The sequence below is a fragment of the Salvelinus fontinalis genome, chromosome 17, assembly GCF_029448725.1.
Source record: "Salvelinus fontinalis isolate EN_2023a chromosome 17, ASM2944872v1, whole genome shotgun sequence".
Taxonomy (NCBI): Eukaryota; Metazoa; Chordata; class Actinopteri; order Salmoniformes; family Salmonidae; genus Salvelinus; species Salvelinus fontinalis.
Genome location: NC_074681.1, coordinates 40,428,638 through 40,444,911, shown reverse-complemented (window position 1 = coordinate 40,444,911; position 16,274 = coordinate 40,428,638).

Sequence of the window (16,274 nt, the reverse complement as noted above, 5' to 3'; positions counted from 1 at the left end):
GCTGCCCGTCTGTCCAGCGCCGTCTGAGCTGCCCGTCTGCCCAGCGCCGCCTGAGCTGCCCGTCTGTCCAGCGCCGCCTGAGCCGCCTGTCTGTCCTGAGCCGCCAGAGCCGCCCACCAGTCAGGAGCCGCCAGAGCCGCCCGCCAGTCAGGAGCCGCCAGAGCCGCCCGCCAGTCAGGAGCCGCCAGAGCCGCCCGCCAGTCAGGAGCCGCCAGAGCCACCCGCCAGTCAGGAGCTGCCAGAGCCACCCTTCAGTCATGAGCTGCTCTTCAGTCATGAGCTACCTCTCAGTCATGAGCTACCCCTCAGTCATGAGCTACCCCTCAGTCATGAGCTACCCCTCAGTCATGAGCTGCTCTTAAGTCATGAGCTGCCCTTCAGTCATGAGCTGCCCTTCAGTCATGAGCTGCCCTTCAGTCCGGAGCTGCCCTTCAGTCCGGAGCTGCCCCTCAGTCCGGAGCTGCCCCTCAGTCCGGAGCTGCTCCTCAGTCCGGAGCTGCCCCTCAGTCTGGAGCTGCCCCTCAGTCCAGAGGCGCCCCTTAGTGGAGTGGGGTCATTTAGGAGGGTCGCCGTTCCTAGGAGGCCACGGAAGTGGGGATTGACTATGGTGGAGTGGGGGCCACGTCCAGCGCCAGAGCCGCCACAGCGGATAGATGCCCACCCAGACCCTCCCCTATAGGTTCAGGTTCCGCACCTTGGGGGGGGGGGGGGGGGGGGGGTACTGTCACGCCCTGTTTTATGTTTTGGTTGGTCAGGGTGTGATCTGTGTGATCTGTGTGGGCATTCTATGTTGTATGTCTGGTTTGTATATTTCTATGTGTTTGGCCTGATATGGTTCTCAATCAGAGACAGGTGTTTTGCGTTGTCTCTGATTGGGAACCATATTTAGGTAGCCTGTTTTGTATTGTGGGTTGTGGGTTATTGTCTATGTTATGTTGCATGTTAACACATTGTTTATATAGCAGTCACGTTCGTCTTATTCGTTTTGTTTTGTAAGTTTGTTTAAGTGTTCTTCATTAGATATTGAGGAATGTATTCAAACCACGCTGCGCTTTGGTCCGCTTCTTACGACGATCGTGACAAATACAAGCAACAAGAAAAACACGATCTTAAAAAACAAATACATTCATCAGTAAAAAGGTCATCAATCAGCCTTCTGAATTGCCCTAGAGGCACCAAAACAACAAATTTAAGAGCATTTTGAAGATTGTTCCACAAATAAGGTGCAAGACAACTAAAAGCTGATTTAACTAACTCAGTAGAGACCAGTTAGCCATCCCTGAGACCGGGTGTGGCAACACGTATGACCACACTGTAAAAAAAATAAAAAATAAATGTTAATATGGTAAAAAGTCTGGAAGGAAAGTGCCAAACAAAAGCTGTGAAATAACAGAAAAATATTGTAAGAAAAAAAAAACATAGATAAACTGTAGAAATATGGTAAGTTACTATACCTTAAAACACAGTTTAAAATATGCCTGTATTTTTTTTTACAGACATTGACCCTTATTACCCCCAAAAATCTAATTAACTTAACTGGTATGGAACATCATGTATTGTCCTGTTGAAAAACAGAATTAACTCATTAATATACTGTACACTGAACAAAAATATAAAACGCAACATGTAAAGTGTTGGTCCCATGTTTCATGAGCTGAAATAAAACCTCCCCGAAATGTTCCATATGCACAAAAAGCTTATTTCTCTCAGATTAAGTGCACAAATGTATTTTACATCCCTGTTAGTGAGCATTTCTCCTATCCCAAGATAATCCGTCCACCTGACAAGTGTGGCATATCAAGAAGCTGATTAAACAGCATTATCAATATAAAGCTGGACATCGTTCTGGGGACAATAAAAAGGCCACTCTAAAATTTGTAGATTTGTCACACAGCACAATGCCACAGATGTCTCAGGTTTTGAGGGAGCGTGGAATTGGCATGCTGGCTGCAGGAATTTTCACCAGCGCTGTTGTCAGATAATTTCATGTAAATTTAAGCCGCCTCCAACATTGTTTTAGAGAATTTGCTGAGTACGTCCAACCAGCCTCACAACCGCAGACCACGTGTAACCACGCCAGCCCAGGACCTCCACAACCGGCTTCTTCACATCCGAGATTGTCTGAGAGACTAGCCACCCGGACAGCTGATGAAACTGTGGGTTTGTACAACCAAATAATTTTTGCACAAACTATCAGAAACCATCTCAGGGAAGCTCATCTGCGTACTCATCATCCTCACCGGGGTGTTGACCTGACTGCAGTTTGGTGTCATAACAGACTTCAGTGGGCAAATGCTCACCTTCAATGGCCACTGGCATGCTGGAGAAGTGTGTTCTTCATGGATGAATCACGGTTTCAACTGTAGCAGGCAGATGGCAGACAGCAATGTATAGCGTCGTGTGGGCGAGCAGTTTGCTAATGTCAATATTGTGAACAGACTGCCCCATGGTGACGGTGGGGTTATGGTACGGGCAGGCATAAGCTACCGACAACGAACACAATTGCATTTTATCGATGGCAATTTAAATGCACTGAGATAATGTGATGAGATCCTAAGGCCTTCACACAGCCTTTGAAGAGGAGTGGGATAACATTCCACAGGGCACAATCAACAGCCTGATCAACTCTATGTGAAGGAGATGTGTCGCGCTGCATGAGGCAAATGGAGGTCACACCAGATACTGACTGGTTTTCTGATCCACTCCCCTGCCTTTTTAAAAAAGGTATCTGTGACCAACAGATGCATATTTGTATTCCCAGTCTTGTGAAATCCATAGATTAGGGCCTAATGAATTTACTTCAATTGACGGATTTGCTTATATGAACTGTAAATAAGTAAAATCTTTGAAATGTTGCATGTTGCGTTTATATTTATGGTCAGTGTAAAGTTTAGTAAAGATGTTTGGTACAGTGGGACTTTTGGTAAAAGGGCATTATAAATGAAAACATAGCATGTATCAACCTACGTGACATCAAAGAGGGCCAACCAACCTTCTGGTAGGGAATGCAGTGATGAGTACTAAAATTGTCACCCGTAAGAAAGCGCAATGCTCTATGATAAACTGCATCTAACAACTATAAGGAAGTGGCAACTGTGTTCATATAGATGATGTTACCATAGGCTAGGACAGACAGGGACATCGAATAATCTGCTTTCTACTATTTAGCAAGAGGCAGGACCTATTTCTATTGAAGAAGTCCATTTTTATTCTCAGCTCCTTAACCCGCCCATCGTCCTCGGGTCAGTGACCCAGGCCCTGCATTTGGAGGGCTCCCCTCTGTGCTCGGGGTCAGAGTGACCCAGCAAGCCAGCCAGTCAGCACTAGCGAGGGTTATGTTACTGTGTCTACTGTGTGTGTAGCACCTGTGGTGAGGGGACAGTGTGCTGGGTTCCCGTCGTCCTCGGGTCAGAGTGACCCAGGCCCCGCATTTGGACGGCTCCCCTCTGTGCTCGGAGTCAGAGTGACCCAGCCAGCCAGCACTAGCAAGGGCTATGTGTTATTGTGTCTACTGTGTGCGGTGGGTTCCCCCCGCGGTGAGAGGGAGGCAGTGAGAGGCTGTGTAAACCCAGCGGTGCAACAGGAGGGGTAAACGGCACGGCTACACATGCCCGGGCATGTCCCGCCGCAGTGTGCGCAAGAGGGCAGCCAGCCAGCGCCTCATGAAGTTGCTATCCCACGACCCCCGTGCTACCTGGGAGCCCAGTGGCCCAACAGGGGTGACCAGCACTCGGGGAGGCCGGCGGCTCAACAGGAGGGGTTGACACGCGCGCCTCGTCGATTCACGTCGCCGCCCAACAGGGGTGAACGGCCGTAAAGAGGATACTAATATTGTCAGCGGCGCACAAAGTCGTGCTCGCCGTCGTCGTTGTCGCCCCCGTGCCGCGTGCTCTTCCCGGCTGCTCAGTGAGTGGCAGTGAGTGGACCCAAGCCGCCATGACCATGTGTTTCACCACGGCGCAGGTCCTAGAACAGATTTTCTCCACTGTCCATCATCAAGAAGACTACTCTGATTCCGAGGAGGAGGAGGTGTCTGAGGTGTCGGAAGATGAAGACGTGGAGGAATACAACCCCGAGCGCGAGGAGGACGACGACGCATCGCCGTCGGAGGAAGACCAAGAGGTAGAGCCAGAGGAAGAGCCAGGGGAAGAGATGGCCTCCCCTCAAGCCGAAAGGGAGACGTTGCTGTCGAAAAACGGCAAAAACAAATGGTCCCCCGTGGCCTATCACCGCTGCGACAGGGCCCATGTGATCTGCCACCCTGGCAATCCGCTGATATCGCTGATGTCTCAATCCGCTGATATCGCCCTCCCGCATCTGCTGTGAGGGTAGAAGAGCTAGAGCGCTGTTTGTCAGACCATGAGACATCCTGAAAATCGGTCTTGCGACAAAAATGTCTGTAGTGTCCGAACAGTTAGAGCTACACACTAATATGACCCCTCTGTAGAAAGGTTTGCTCTAGGACACCCACAAGCCTCACAAGACTTGTCTAAAGGTCCCAGTATCAGTATTAAAAAATTAATGAAAGTATGTAGTATACAGTGGGGCAAAAAAGTATTTAGTCAGCCACCAATTGTGCAAGTTCTCCCACTTAAAAATATGAGAGAGGCCTGTAATTTTCATCATAGGTACACTTCAACTATGACAGACAAAATGAGAGGAAAAAAATCCAGAAAATCACATTGTAGGATTTTTTTTGAATTTATTTGCAAATTATGGTGGAAAATAAGTATTTGGTCACCTAAAAACAAGCAAGATTTCTGGCTCTCACAGACCTGTAACTTCTTCTTTAAGAGGCTCCTCTGTCCTCCACTCGTTACCTGTATTAATGGCACCTGTTTGAACTTGTTATCAGTATAAAAGACACCTGTCCAAAAAAATTACATGCCTCTCTCATCTTTTTAAGTGGGAAAACTTGCACAATTGGTGGCTGACTAAATATTTTTTTGCCCCACTGTATGTTGGAAAGACATAACAGTCTGTACCCATCCTCATACAATAATAGATGTAAACTCAGCAAAAAAAGAAACGTCCTCTCACTGTGAACTGCGCTTATTTTCAGCAAACTTAACATGTGTAAATATTTGTATGAACATAACAAGATTCAACAACTGAGACCTAAACTGAACAAGTTCCAAAGACATGTGACTAACAGAAATGGAATAATGTGTCCCTGAACAAAGGTGGGGGGGCCAAATCAAAAGTAACAGTCAGTATCTGGTGTGGCCACCAGCTGCATTAAATACTGCAGTGCATCTCCTCCTCATGGACTGAACCAGATTTGTCAGTTCTTGCTGTGAGATGTTACCCCACTCCTCCACCAAGGCACCTGCAAGTTCCTGGACATTTCTGGGGGGAATGGCACTAGCCCTCACCCTCCAATCCAACAGGTCCCAGACGTGCTCAATGGGATTGAGATCCTGGCTCTTCGCTGGCCATGGCAGAACACTGAGATTCCTGCGTTGCACGAAATCACATACAGAACGAGCAGTATGGCTGGGGGCAATGTCATGCTGGAGGGTCATGTCAGGATGAGCCTGCAGAAAGGGTACCACATTAGGGAGGAGGATGTCTTCCCTGTAACACACAGCGTTGAGATTGCCTGCAATGACAACAAGCTCAGTCCGATGATGCTGTGACACACCGCCCCAGATCATGACGGACCCTCCACCTCCAAATCGATCCCGCTCCAGAGTACAGGCCTCGGTGTAACGCTCATTCCTTCGACGATAAACGCAAATCCGACCATCACCACTGGTGAGACAAAACAGCGATTCGTCAGTGAAGAGCACTTTTTGCCAGTCCCGTCTGGTCCAGCGATGGTGGGTTTGTGCCCATAGGCAACGTTGCTGCCGGTGATGTCTGGTGAGGACCTGCCTTACAACAGGCCTACAAGCCCTCAGTCCAGCCTCTCTCAGCCTATTGTGGACAGTCTGAGCACTGATGGAGGGATTGTCCGTTCCTGGTGTAACTCGGGCAGTTGTTGTTGCCCTCCTGTACCTGTCCCGCAGGTGTGATGTTCGGATGTACCGATCCTGTGCAGGTGTTGTTACACGTGGTCTGCCACTGTAAGGACGATCAGCTGTCCGCCTTGTCTCCCTGTAGCACTGTCTTAGGCGTCTCACAGTACGGACATTGCAATTTTTTGCCCTGGCCACATCTGCAGTCCTCATACCTCCCTGCAGCATGCCTAAGGCACGTTCACGCAGATGAGCAGGGACCCTGGGCATCTTTCTTTAGGTGTTTTTCACAGTCAGTAGAAAGGCCTCTTTAGTGTTCTATATTTCATAACTGTGACCTTAATTGCCTACCGTATGTAAGCTGTTAGTGTCTTAACGACCGTTCCACAGGTGCATGTTCATTAATTGTTTACGGTTCATTGAACAAGCATGGGAAACATTGTTTAAACCCTTTACAATGGATTTTTACAAATTATTTTTGAAAGATAGGGTCCTGAAAAGGGAATGTTTATTTTTTTGCTGAGTTTATTTCATTTATTTAAACTTTATTCAACCTGTCTAGGATTGGTTATCCCTGTTCCGCTAGTGGAACCGCTCGCCAACAGCCAATTCAATTCAAATTCAATCAACAGAAATCTCATAATTACATTTTCTCAAACATACAAGTATTAGACACCATTTTAAAGATAAAATTCTCGTTAATCCAACCACAGTGTCCGATTTCAAAGAAGCTCTTCAGCGAAAGCAGAACATATCATTATGTTAGGTCAGCAACTAGTCACAGAAAGCATACAGCAATTTTCCAACCAAAGAGAGGTGTCACAAAAAGGAGAAATATTGATCAAATGAATCGCTAACCTTTGATATTCTTCATCAGATGACACTGCCGGGACAACATGTTACACAATACATGTATGTTTTGTTCGATCAAGTTCAAATTTATATCCAAAAACCTCAGGCTTTGCCTCCAAAACATCCCGTGAATTTGCACAGAGCCACATCAAATCACAGAAATACTCATAATAAACATGAATAAAAGATACAAGTGCTATTCACAGATTTAAAGATATACTTCTCCTTAATGCAACCGCTGTGTCAGATTTAAAAAAAACTTTACGTAAAAATCAAACCATGCAATAATCTGAGTACCTTGAAGAAGATACCCGCCATGTTGGAGTCAACATAAGTCAGAAATAGCATTATAAATATTCACTTACCTTTGATGATCTTCATCAGAATGCACTCCCAGGAATCCCTGTTCCACAATAAATGTTTGATTTGTTCCATAAAGTCCATAATTTATGTCCAAATTCCTCCTTGTTGTTCTCGCGTTCAGTACACAATCTAAACTCATGACGCGCGGGCAAGTCCAGGCAAAGGTTCAGACGAAAAGTCATATTACAGTCCGTAGAAACGTGTCAAATGAAGTATAGAATCAATCTTTAGGATGTTTTTAACATAAATCTTCAATAATGTTCCAACCGGAGAATTCCTTTGTCTGTAGAAAAGCCATGGAACAGAGCTCGCTCTCACGTGAACGAGCGTCACGAGCTCAAAGCATTCTGCCAGACCTCTGACTCATTCCCCTCTCATTCGGCCTCACTTCACAGTAGAAGCATCAGACAAGGTTCTAAAGACTGTTGACATCTAGTGGAAGCCTTAGGATGTGCAACATGACCCATATCCCACTGTATCTTCAATAGGGAATAGTATAGATTTTTATAGATTTTTTCTCAGGTTTTTGCCTGCCATATGAGTCTGGGTGTTGAGGACATGGGTTCTACTAGAGATAGCTTGAAGCTGACAATTGATTTGTGTTGATGATAAAAACCTACAAGCTAGCATTCTATAGACAAGATGTGGTGGTGTGTGTGACTCAAGATAGAGAGAGCCTGGAAGAGTTAACTTCTATAGGGTAGGGGGCAGCATTCGGAATTTTGGATGAACTGCATGCCCAAATTCAACTGCCTGCTTCTCGGGCCCAGAAGATATGATATGCATATAACTGGTAGATTTGGATAGAAAACACTCTAAAGTTTCCAAAACGGTTAAAATAGTGTCTGTGAGTATAACATAACTGATTTGGCATGCAAAAACCAGAGAAGAATCCATTCAGGAAGTAGTTTTTTTTTTTGGTTTTGTAGTTTTCTATTCAATGCCATTACAGTATCCATTGACTTAGGACTCAAATTGCAGTTCCTATGCCTTCCACTAGATGTCAAAAGTCTTTAGAAATAGTTTCAGGCTTGTATTATGAAAAATTAAGAAGTAAGAGCAGTCGAAATGAGTGGACCCTAAAGTGTCACAGAGCCTTTTCATGTGCGCGACCGAGAGAGTGCGTCTTGTTTACCTTTTAAATTGACGAAGTAAGTTATTGTCCGGTTGAAATATTATCAATTATTTAGGCTAAAAACAACCTGAGGTTTGAATATAAACATCGTTGGACATGTTTCTATGAACCTTACGAATACAATTTTTACAATTTTGGGGATTTTTTTGTCTTCCTGTTTTGACTGCGTTTGAGCCTGTGGATTACTGAAGAAAACACGCAAACAAAACAGAGGTTTTTGGGTATAAAGAGACTTTATCGAACAAAAGGAATATTTATTGAGTAAATGAATGTCTGCTGAGTGCAACCATATGACGATCATCAAAGGTAAGGGATTCATTTTATCTCTATTTCTGACGTGTGTAACTGTTCTACTTGGCTGGTTACTGTTTGTAATGAATTGTCTAGTGGGCTCTGTTCTCAAATAATCGTAAGGTATGCTTTCGCCGTAAAGCATTTTTAAAATCTGACACAGTGGTTGGATTCAAAAGAAGTTAATCTTTAAACCTCTGTAAAATATGTTTTGTTTTCTGAATTTTTATAATGAGTATTTCTGTATTTGAATTTGGCGCCCAGCAGTTTAACTGGCTGTTGAAAAGGTGGGACGCTACCGTCTCACGTGCCCAAGAGAGGTTAAGAACAATGCATCATTGTCTCATCTTCCTGGCATCTGGGAAACTAGGTAAAATACCATCCTGTGTAGATAACCAAGGTGGCTTATGGGAAGGTTTGAAGTGACTGACTAAGCAATCTTGGTATCGGCTATATAAAAACTGTGCATCGTCTGTAAAGGCTAGACTCTCAGCCTAACAGTCAGTCAAGACTGGTGGGCTGACGGTCTCATTATTGCAATAATGATTCAATATTAAATAAAGATGATTGTTTGAAGAAATTACCAAGACCAAGTCTCTCCCAGTACTGAATTTCCACAACATTGTTGGCGACGAGGATGGGAACTGCAACTTCACCTGTTGACCGCTCCTGAAGATCTGGGTAAACTGTGCACAGGGGATCAGAAATTAGGATCTCAGGGTACACCACATCATTTTTATTATTGAGCAGCTGGACCCGCCTATGATCTGAGAGGTAGCGGGCACGGGTGGATACCAGATCTCGGACAGAGTACTGAGAGAGCTAGGCTTGGACAATCTATCAAAAAGTGATGAAATTATAAATACATGTTGTTGTTTTTTAAACGAAGGCCCCTGTTTGAGGGTACGCTCAGAGCGAGGTCTTCCTTAAGAGGGCCACAGCTGAGGTAACTAGCAGGACTGAGTTGAGTTGATAAGAGTGTTCTTAAGTGAAGTATCCTTGTGCATGATTGTTAATTAGCCAGTTGCGGGCAACCAAAGTCCAATCCGTGGTACTGATTTGATCGCAGTAGAATGGTGAGGTTTGTGGGAACGAGGGACCAGAGCCTGGTGACACCCTGCGGGGGCACTAGTCCTGGCGGAGTTTCATTAGACGAGGGACCTGCGCCCGGTGACACCTGAAAGGACACTGGCCCTGTCAAAGTCTAATTATAACGTGTTGTGTCAGTTATGTGTGTAAGAGGTGCGTAACTGGCTGCAGGGAAGTCAGGAGCAGGAGAGCAGAACTGGGTAATAACCGGAGCAGTTTAATGAGGCAAAACCAACGGCTCCCAGAACAACAAAATATGGGTTGAAATAACCCGGAGCAAACCAGTCTGAAGTGCACATACACTTTACCACAAACAATTCCACACACAGACATGGGGGGAACAGAGAGTTATATACACGTCACGTAATGAGGGAATGTAAACCAGGTGTGTGGGAAAACAAGACAAAACAAATGGGAAATGAAAGGTGGATCGGCGATGGCTAGAAGAACGGTGACGTCGACCGGCGAACGCCGCCCGAACAAGGAGAGGAACCGACTTCGGCGGAAGTCGTGACAATGTGTTTTGGGTTACTATTGTTAGGTGTTATTGTAAGTGTTTTGTTATTCCTGATACTTAGTAAATATGAGGTAAGGTTGGATATTTGGGGACGTGTTACGCAATTTGATAGCAGACATGGGTACTCTGTTGGTTGTTTTGCACATTTGGATAGACATAAAATAATCTATTCCGTAGTAACCGCAGTAGGCGTTATCCCAGTGTGGATACAATACCCCGTTGTGGGACCACTAATTAGGCAATATTTTGATAATGGTATGGGGTTCCCTGTTTATATAGACAGGGTTTTCAAATCTAAAAACAGGCTAACCAGTTTTCCTTGTCTATCTCATTCCCCTCTGCGTTTTTTGTTTGTGCTTTCTGTGAATGTGATACGAGAGAGTCTGAGGGAAGTATGTTTTGGGAAAAGTATTTTGTGAATGAGAGTTTTGTGAGTCTAGAAATGAGTGTTCATCTTACATTTGGATAGTAAGATACGCAGCGTTATCTTGGGGTTCCGTTCAACACTGCCCATCATAGAATATTATTAAGCGCTAGATGTTATTCTATAATTTCTGGAAGACTAGAGAACCATTGAGAATTATTCCCATAGGGCAGCGTCCGAGAAACTAACGTTTTTGGGTTCCGCTGGGAGTGTATGGATGAGGAGTCGTTGGAATTGGAGTGATTCATTATTGTTATATATTGATTCTGTGAAGACATGAAAAAAAAAGATCAATTCTATGTGTGTATAATCGATTACTAGAGATTTTATAAAGTAAATACTGGGAAATCAAATAAGGTGAATACAGAATTTTTCCCTCACACCCCATCTTAGCAACTGTTGCATCAATATGTTTGGACCATGTCAATTTACAATCTAGGGTTACATCAAGCAGTTTAGTCTCCTCAACTTGCTCAATTGCCACATTATTCATTACAAGATTTAGATGAGGTTTAGGGTTATGCAAGTGATTTGTCCCAAATAAAATGGTTTTTGTTTTTATACACATGCACATTTGTGGCCTGCTGGAGGTAATTTTGCAGGGCTCTGGCAGTGCTCCTCCTTGCACAAAGGCGGAGTTAGCGGTCCTGCTGCTGGGTTGTTGCCCTCCTACGGCCTCCTCCACGTCTCCTGATGTACTGGCCTGTCTCCTGGTAGTGCCTCCATGCTCTGGACACTACGCTGACAGACACAGCAAACCTTCTTGCCACAGCTCGCATTGATGTGCCATCCTGGATGAGCTGCACTACCTGAGCCACTTGTGTGGGTTGTAGACTCCGTCTCATGCTACCACTAGAGTGAGAGCCCCGCCAGCATTCAAAAGTGACCAAAACATCAGCCAGGAAGCATAGGAACTGAGAAGTGGTCTGTGGTCACCACCTGCAGAATCACTCCTTTATTGGGGGTGTCTTGCTAATTGCCTATAATTTCCACCTTTTGTCTATTCCATTTGCACAACAGCATGTGAAATTTATTGTCAATCAGTGTTGCTTCCTAAGTGGACAGTTTGATTTCACAGAAGTATGATTGACTTGGAGTTACATTGTGTTGTTTAAGTGTTCCCTTTATTTTTTTGAGCAGTGTATATTTAGGGCTAGCTTATTACTATCCACCCATTCTAAACCTGACTGCAGCTCTTTGTTTAGGGTCTCAGTGAATTAACTTTCTGTGGTAGCAAGGCTTTACTCAAGGCTAGCTACTCAAATCATTAGTAAAAATAGAAAACAGTAAAAGACCAAGCTGCGTCTCAATTCATCACATCCGTCTATGTCGCTCTTCCGCATATGCGGTGGAAAGTGGCAGTGCTACAGTGCTGTTTGTCAGACCACGAGACATCTCGAATATCGATCTTCTCCCAAAAACATCTGTAGCCTCTGAACAGTTTGGCCTACTCTATGGAAAGATGAGACTCCCATGAACAAGATGGTGTAGGATACCCCTACAAATAAATGGAAGTATGGAGTTAGTTTTGTGCCAACAAAAATAAGGGGTTAAATACAGTTGAAGTCGGAAATTTACATACACTTAGGTTGGAGTCATTAAAACTCATTTTTAAACCACTCCACAAATTTCTTGTTAACAAACTATAGTTTTTGGCAAGTCGGTTAGGACATCTACTTGGTGCAGGACACAAGTCATTTTTCCACATTTTTTCAAAAAAATACAAATTATTTCACTTATAATTCACTGTATCACAATTCCAGTGGGTCAGAAGTTTACATACACTAAGTTGACTGTGCCTTTAAACAGCTTGAAAAATGCCAGAAGAGGATGTCATGGCTTTAGAAGCTTCTGATAGGCTAATTGACTTCATTTGAGTCAGTTGGAGGTGTACTTGTGGATGTATTTCAAGGCCTACCTTCAAACTCAGTGCCTCTTTGCTTGACATCATGGGGAAATCAAAAGAAATCAGCCAAGACCTCAGAAAATAAATTGTAGACCTCCACAAGTCTGGTTCATCCTTGGGAACAATTTCCAAATGCCTGAAGGTACCACGTTCATCTGTACAAGCAAGAGTACGCAAGTATAAACACCATGGGACCACGCAGCTGTCATACTGCTCAGGAAGGAGACGCGTTCTGTCTCCTAGAGATGAACGTACTTTGGTGTGAAAAGTGCAAATCAATCCCAGAACAACAGCAAATACCCTTGTGAAGATGCTGGAGGAAACAGGTACAAAAGTATCTATATCCACAGTAAAACAAGTCCTATATCGACATAACCTGAAAGGCTGCTCAGCAAGGAAGAAGCCACTGCTCCAAAGCTGCCATAAAAAAGCCAGACTACGGTTTGCAACTGCACATGGGGACAAAGACTGTACTTTTTGGAGAAATGTCCTCTGGTTTAATGAAACAAAAACAGAACTTTTTGTCCATAACGACCATCGTTATGTTTGGAGGAAAAATGGGGAGACTTGCCAGCCAAAGACCACCATCTCAACCATGAAGCACGGGGGTGGCAGCATCATGTTGTGGGGGTGCTTTGCTGCAGGAAGGACTGGTGCACTTCACAAAATAGATGGCATCATGAGGTAGGAAAATTGTGTGGATATATTGAAGCAACATCTCAAGACATCAGTCAGGAAGTTAAAGCTTGGTCGCAAATGGGTCTTCCAAATGGACAATGACCTCAAGCATACTTCCAAAGTTGTGCAAAATGTCTCAAGGCCAACAAAGTCAAGGTATTGGATTGGCCATCACAAGCCCTGACCTCAATCCCATAGAAAATTTGTGGTTAGAACTGAAAAAGCATGTGCAAGCAAGGAGGCCTACAAACCTGACTCAGTTACACCAGCTCTGTCAGGAGGAATGGGCCAAAATTCACCCAACTTATTGTGGGAAGCTTGTGGACGGCTACCCAAGACGTTTAACCCAATTTAAACAATTTAAAGGCAATGCTACTAAATACTAATTGAGTGTATGTAAACTTCTGACCCACTGGGAATGAGATGAAAGAAATAAAAGCTGAAATAAATAATTCTTTCTACTATTATTCTGACATTTCATATTCTTAAAATAAAGTGGTGATCCTAACTGACCTAAAACAGGGATTTTTTTACAAGGACTAAATGTCAGGAATTGTGAAAAACTGTTTTTAAATGATTTGGCTAAGGTGTATGTAAACCTCCGACTTCAACTGTATGTGTCCAAAAAAAGTAAAATATTTCCTGAGCTTCCTTATATCTTCTAGATGTAGGACAGACACTTAAAAACCTTAATCCTTATGATTTATTTTATTTTTTGCAATTTATGAATGTGTTATTCAATGCGTTTCTGTGGGCTGTAGTAGTAAAGGCCAAATTCAATATTTTATGAAATATATATTTTTATACCTAAAGGGGTTCTAAAATTCAAAATCTAATCGCTACATGATCCATGGTATGACCATCTTAAAACATTTCCATGTTATCTTAGTATAATGAGCCATCTGATAAATGAATAATGAATGAAACATCTGATTCTATGAAGGATGAAGCTGAGTTTGCCTTTTTGGACAACATTTTATTTAGGGTACTTCAAATCTTTTTACGATCATCCGTTATATCATCGATCGTTGTTCCAAAGTACAGTTTCATCTTCTTTTTGTTTAGTCACATGATTTCTGAATTTACAGTTTGTTTGCCAATTGGCTGTGCAACCAGACTTATTTGCTTGTCTTTACTTTCATTATTATTAGATGAGTATAATGTTATATGTACAGAGGCTTGCGAAAGTATTCTCCCCCTTTGGCATTTTTTCTATTTTGTTGCATTACAACCTCTAATTTAAATGGATTTTTATTTGGATTTCATATAATGGACATACACAAAATAGTCCAAATCGGTGAAGTGAAATTTAAAAAAGAACTTGTTTAAAAAATAAAAAATAAAAACGGAAAAGTGTTCCGTGCATATGTTTTCACCTCCTTTGCTATGAAGCCCCTAAATAAGATCTGGTGCAACAAATTACCTTCAGAAGTCACATAATTAGTTAAATAAAGTCCACCTGTGTGCAATCTAAGTGTCACATGATCTAGTATATTACACCTGTTCTGAAAGGCCCCAGAGTCTGCAACACCACTAAACAAGGGGCACCACTAAGCAAGCGGCACCATGAAGACCAAGGAGCTCTCCAAACAGGTCAGGGACAAAGTTGTGGAGAAATACAGATCAGGGTTGGGTTATAATAAAATATCAAAATCTTTGAACATCCCACGGAGCACCATTAAATCCATTATTAATAAATGGAAAGAATATGGCACCACAACAAACCTGCCAAGAGATGGCCGCCCACCAAAATTCACAGACCAGGCAAGGAGGGCATTAATCAGAGGCAACAAAGAGACCAAAGATAACACGGAAGGAGCTGCAAAGCTCCACAGCGTAGATTGGAATATCTGTCCATAGGACCACTTTAAACCATACACTCCACAAAGTTCGGCTTTACGGAAGAGTGGCCAGAAAAAAGCCCTTGCTTAAAGAAAAAAATAAGCAAACACGTTTGGTGTTCGCCAAAAGGCATGTGGGAGACTCCCCAAACATATGGAAGAAGGTACTCTGGTCAGATAAGACTAAAATTTAGCTTTTTGGCCAACAAGGAAAACGCTATGTCTGGCGCAAACCCAACACCTCTCATCACCCCGAGAACACCACTTCCACAGTGAAGCATGGTGGTGGCAGCATCATGCTGTGGAGATGTTTTTCATCGGCAGGGACTGGGAAACTGGTCAGAATTGAAGGAATGATGGATGGCGCTAAATACAGGGAAATTCTTGAGGGAAACCTGTTTCAGTCTTCCAGAGATTTGAGATTGGGACAGAGGGTCACCTTCCAGCAGGACAATGACCCTAAGCATACTGCTAAAGTAACACTCGAGTGGTTTAAGCGGAAACATTTAAATGTCTTGGAATGGCCTAGTCAAAGCCCAGACCTCAATCCAATTGAGAATCTGTGGTAAGACTTAAAGATTACTGTACACCAGCGGAACCCATCCAACTTGAAGGAGCTGGAGCAGTTTCGCCTTGAAGAATGGGCAAAAATCCCAGTGGCTAGATGTGCCATACCCCAAGAGACTTGCAGCTGTAATTGCTACAAAAGGTGGCTCTACAAAGTATTGACTTTGGGGGCTGAATAGTTATGCATGCTCAAGTTTTCTGTTTTTTTTGTCTTATTTTTATTGTTACACAATAAAGAATATTTTGCATCTTCAAAGTGGTGGGCATGTTGCGTAAATGAAATGATACAAACCCCCCCAAAATTTATTTTAATTCCAGGTTGTAAGGCAACAATAGAGGAAAAATGCCAAGGGGGGTAAATATTTTCGCAAGCCACTGTAGATGAGTATCATGTTATATGTAGATGAGTATCATGTTATATGTAGATGAGTATCATATCATATGTAGATGTGTATAATGTTTAACGTAGATGTGTATAATGTCATATGTAGATGAGTATAACGTTTTATGTAGATGAGTATAACGTTATATGTTGATGAGTATAATGTTTAACGTAGATGTGTATAATGTTATATGTAGATGAGTATAACGTTATATGTAGATGAGTATAACGTTATATGTAGATGAGTATCATGTTATATGTAGATGTGT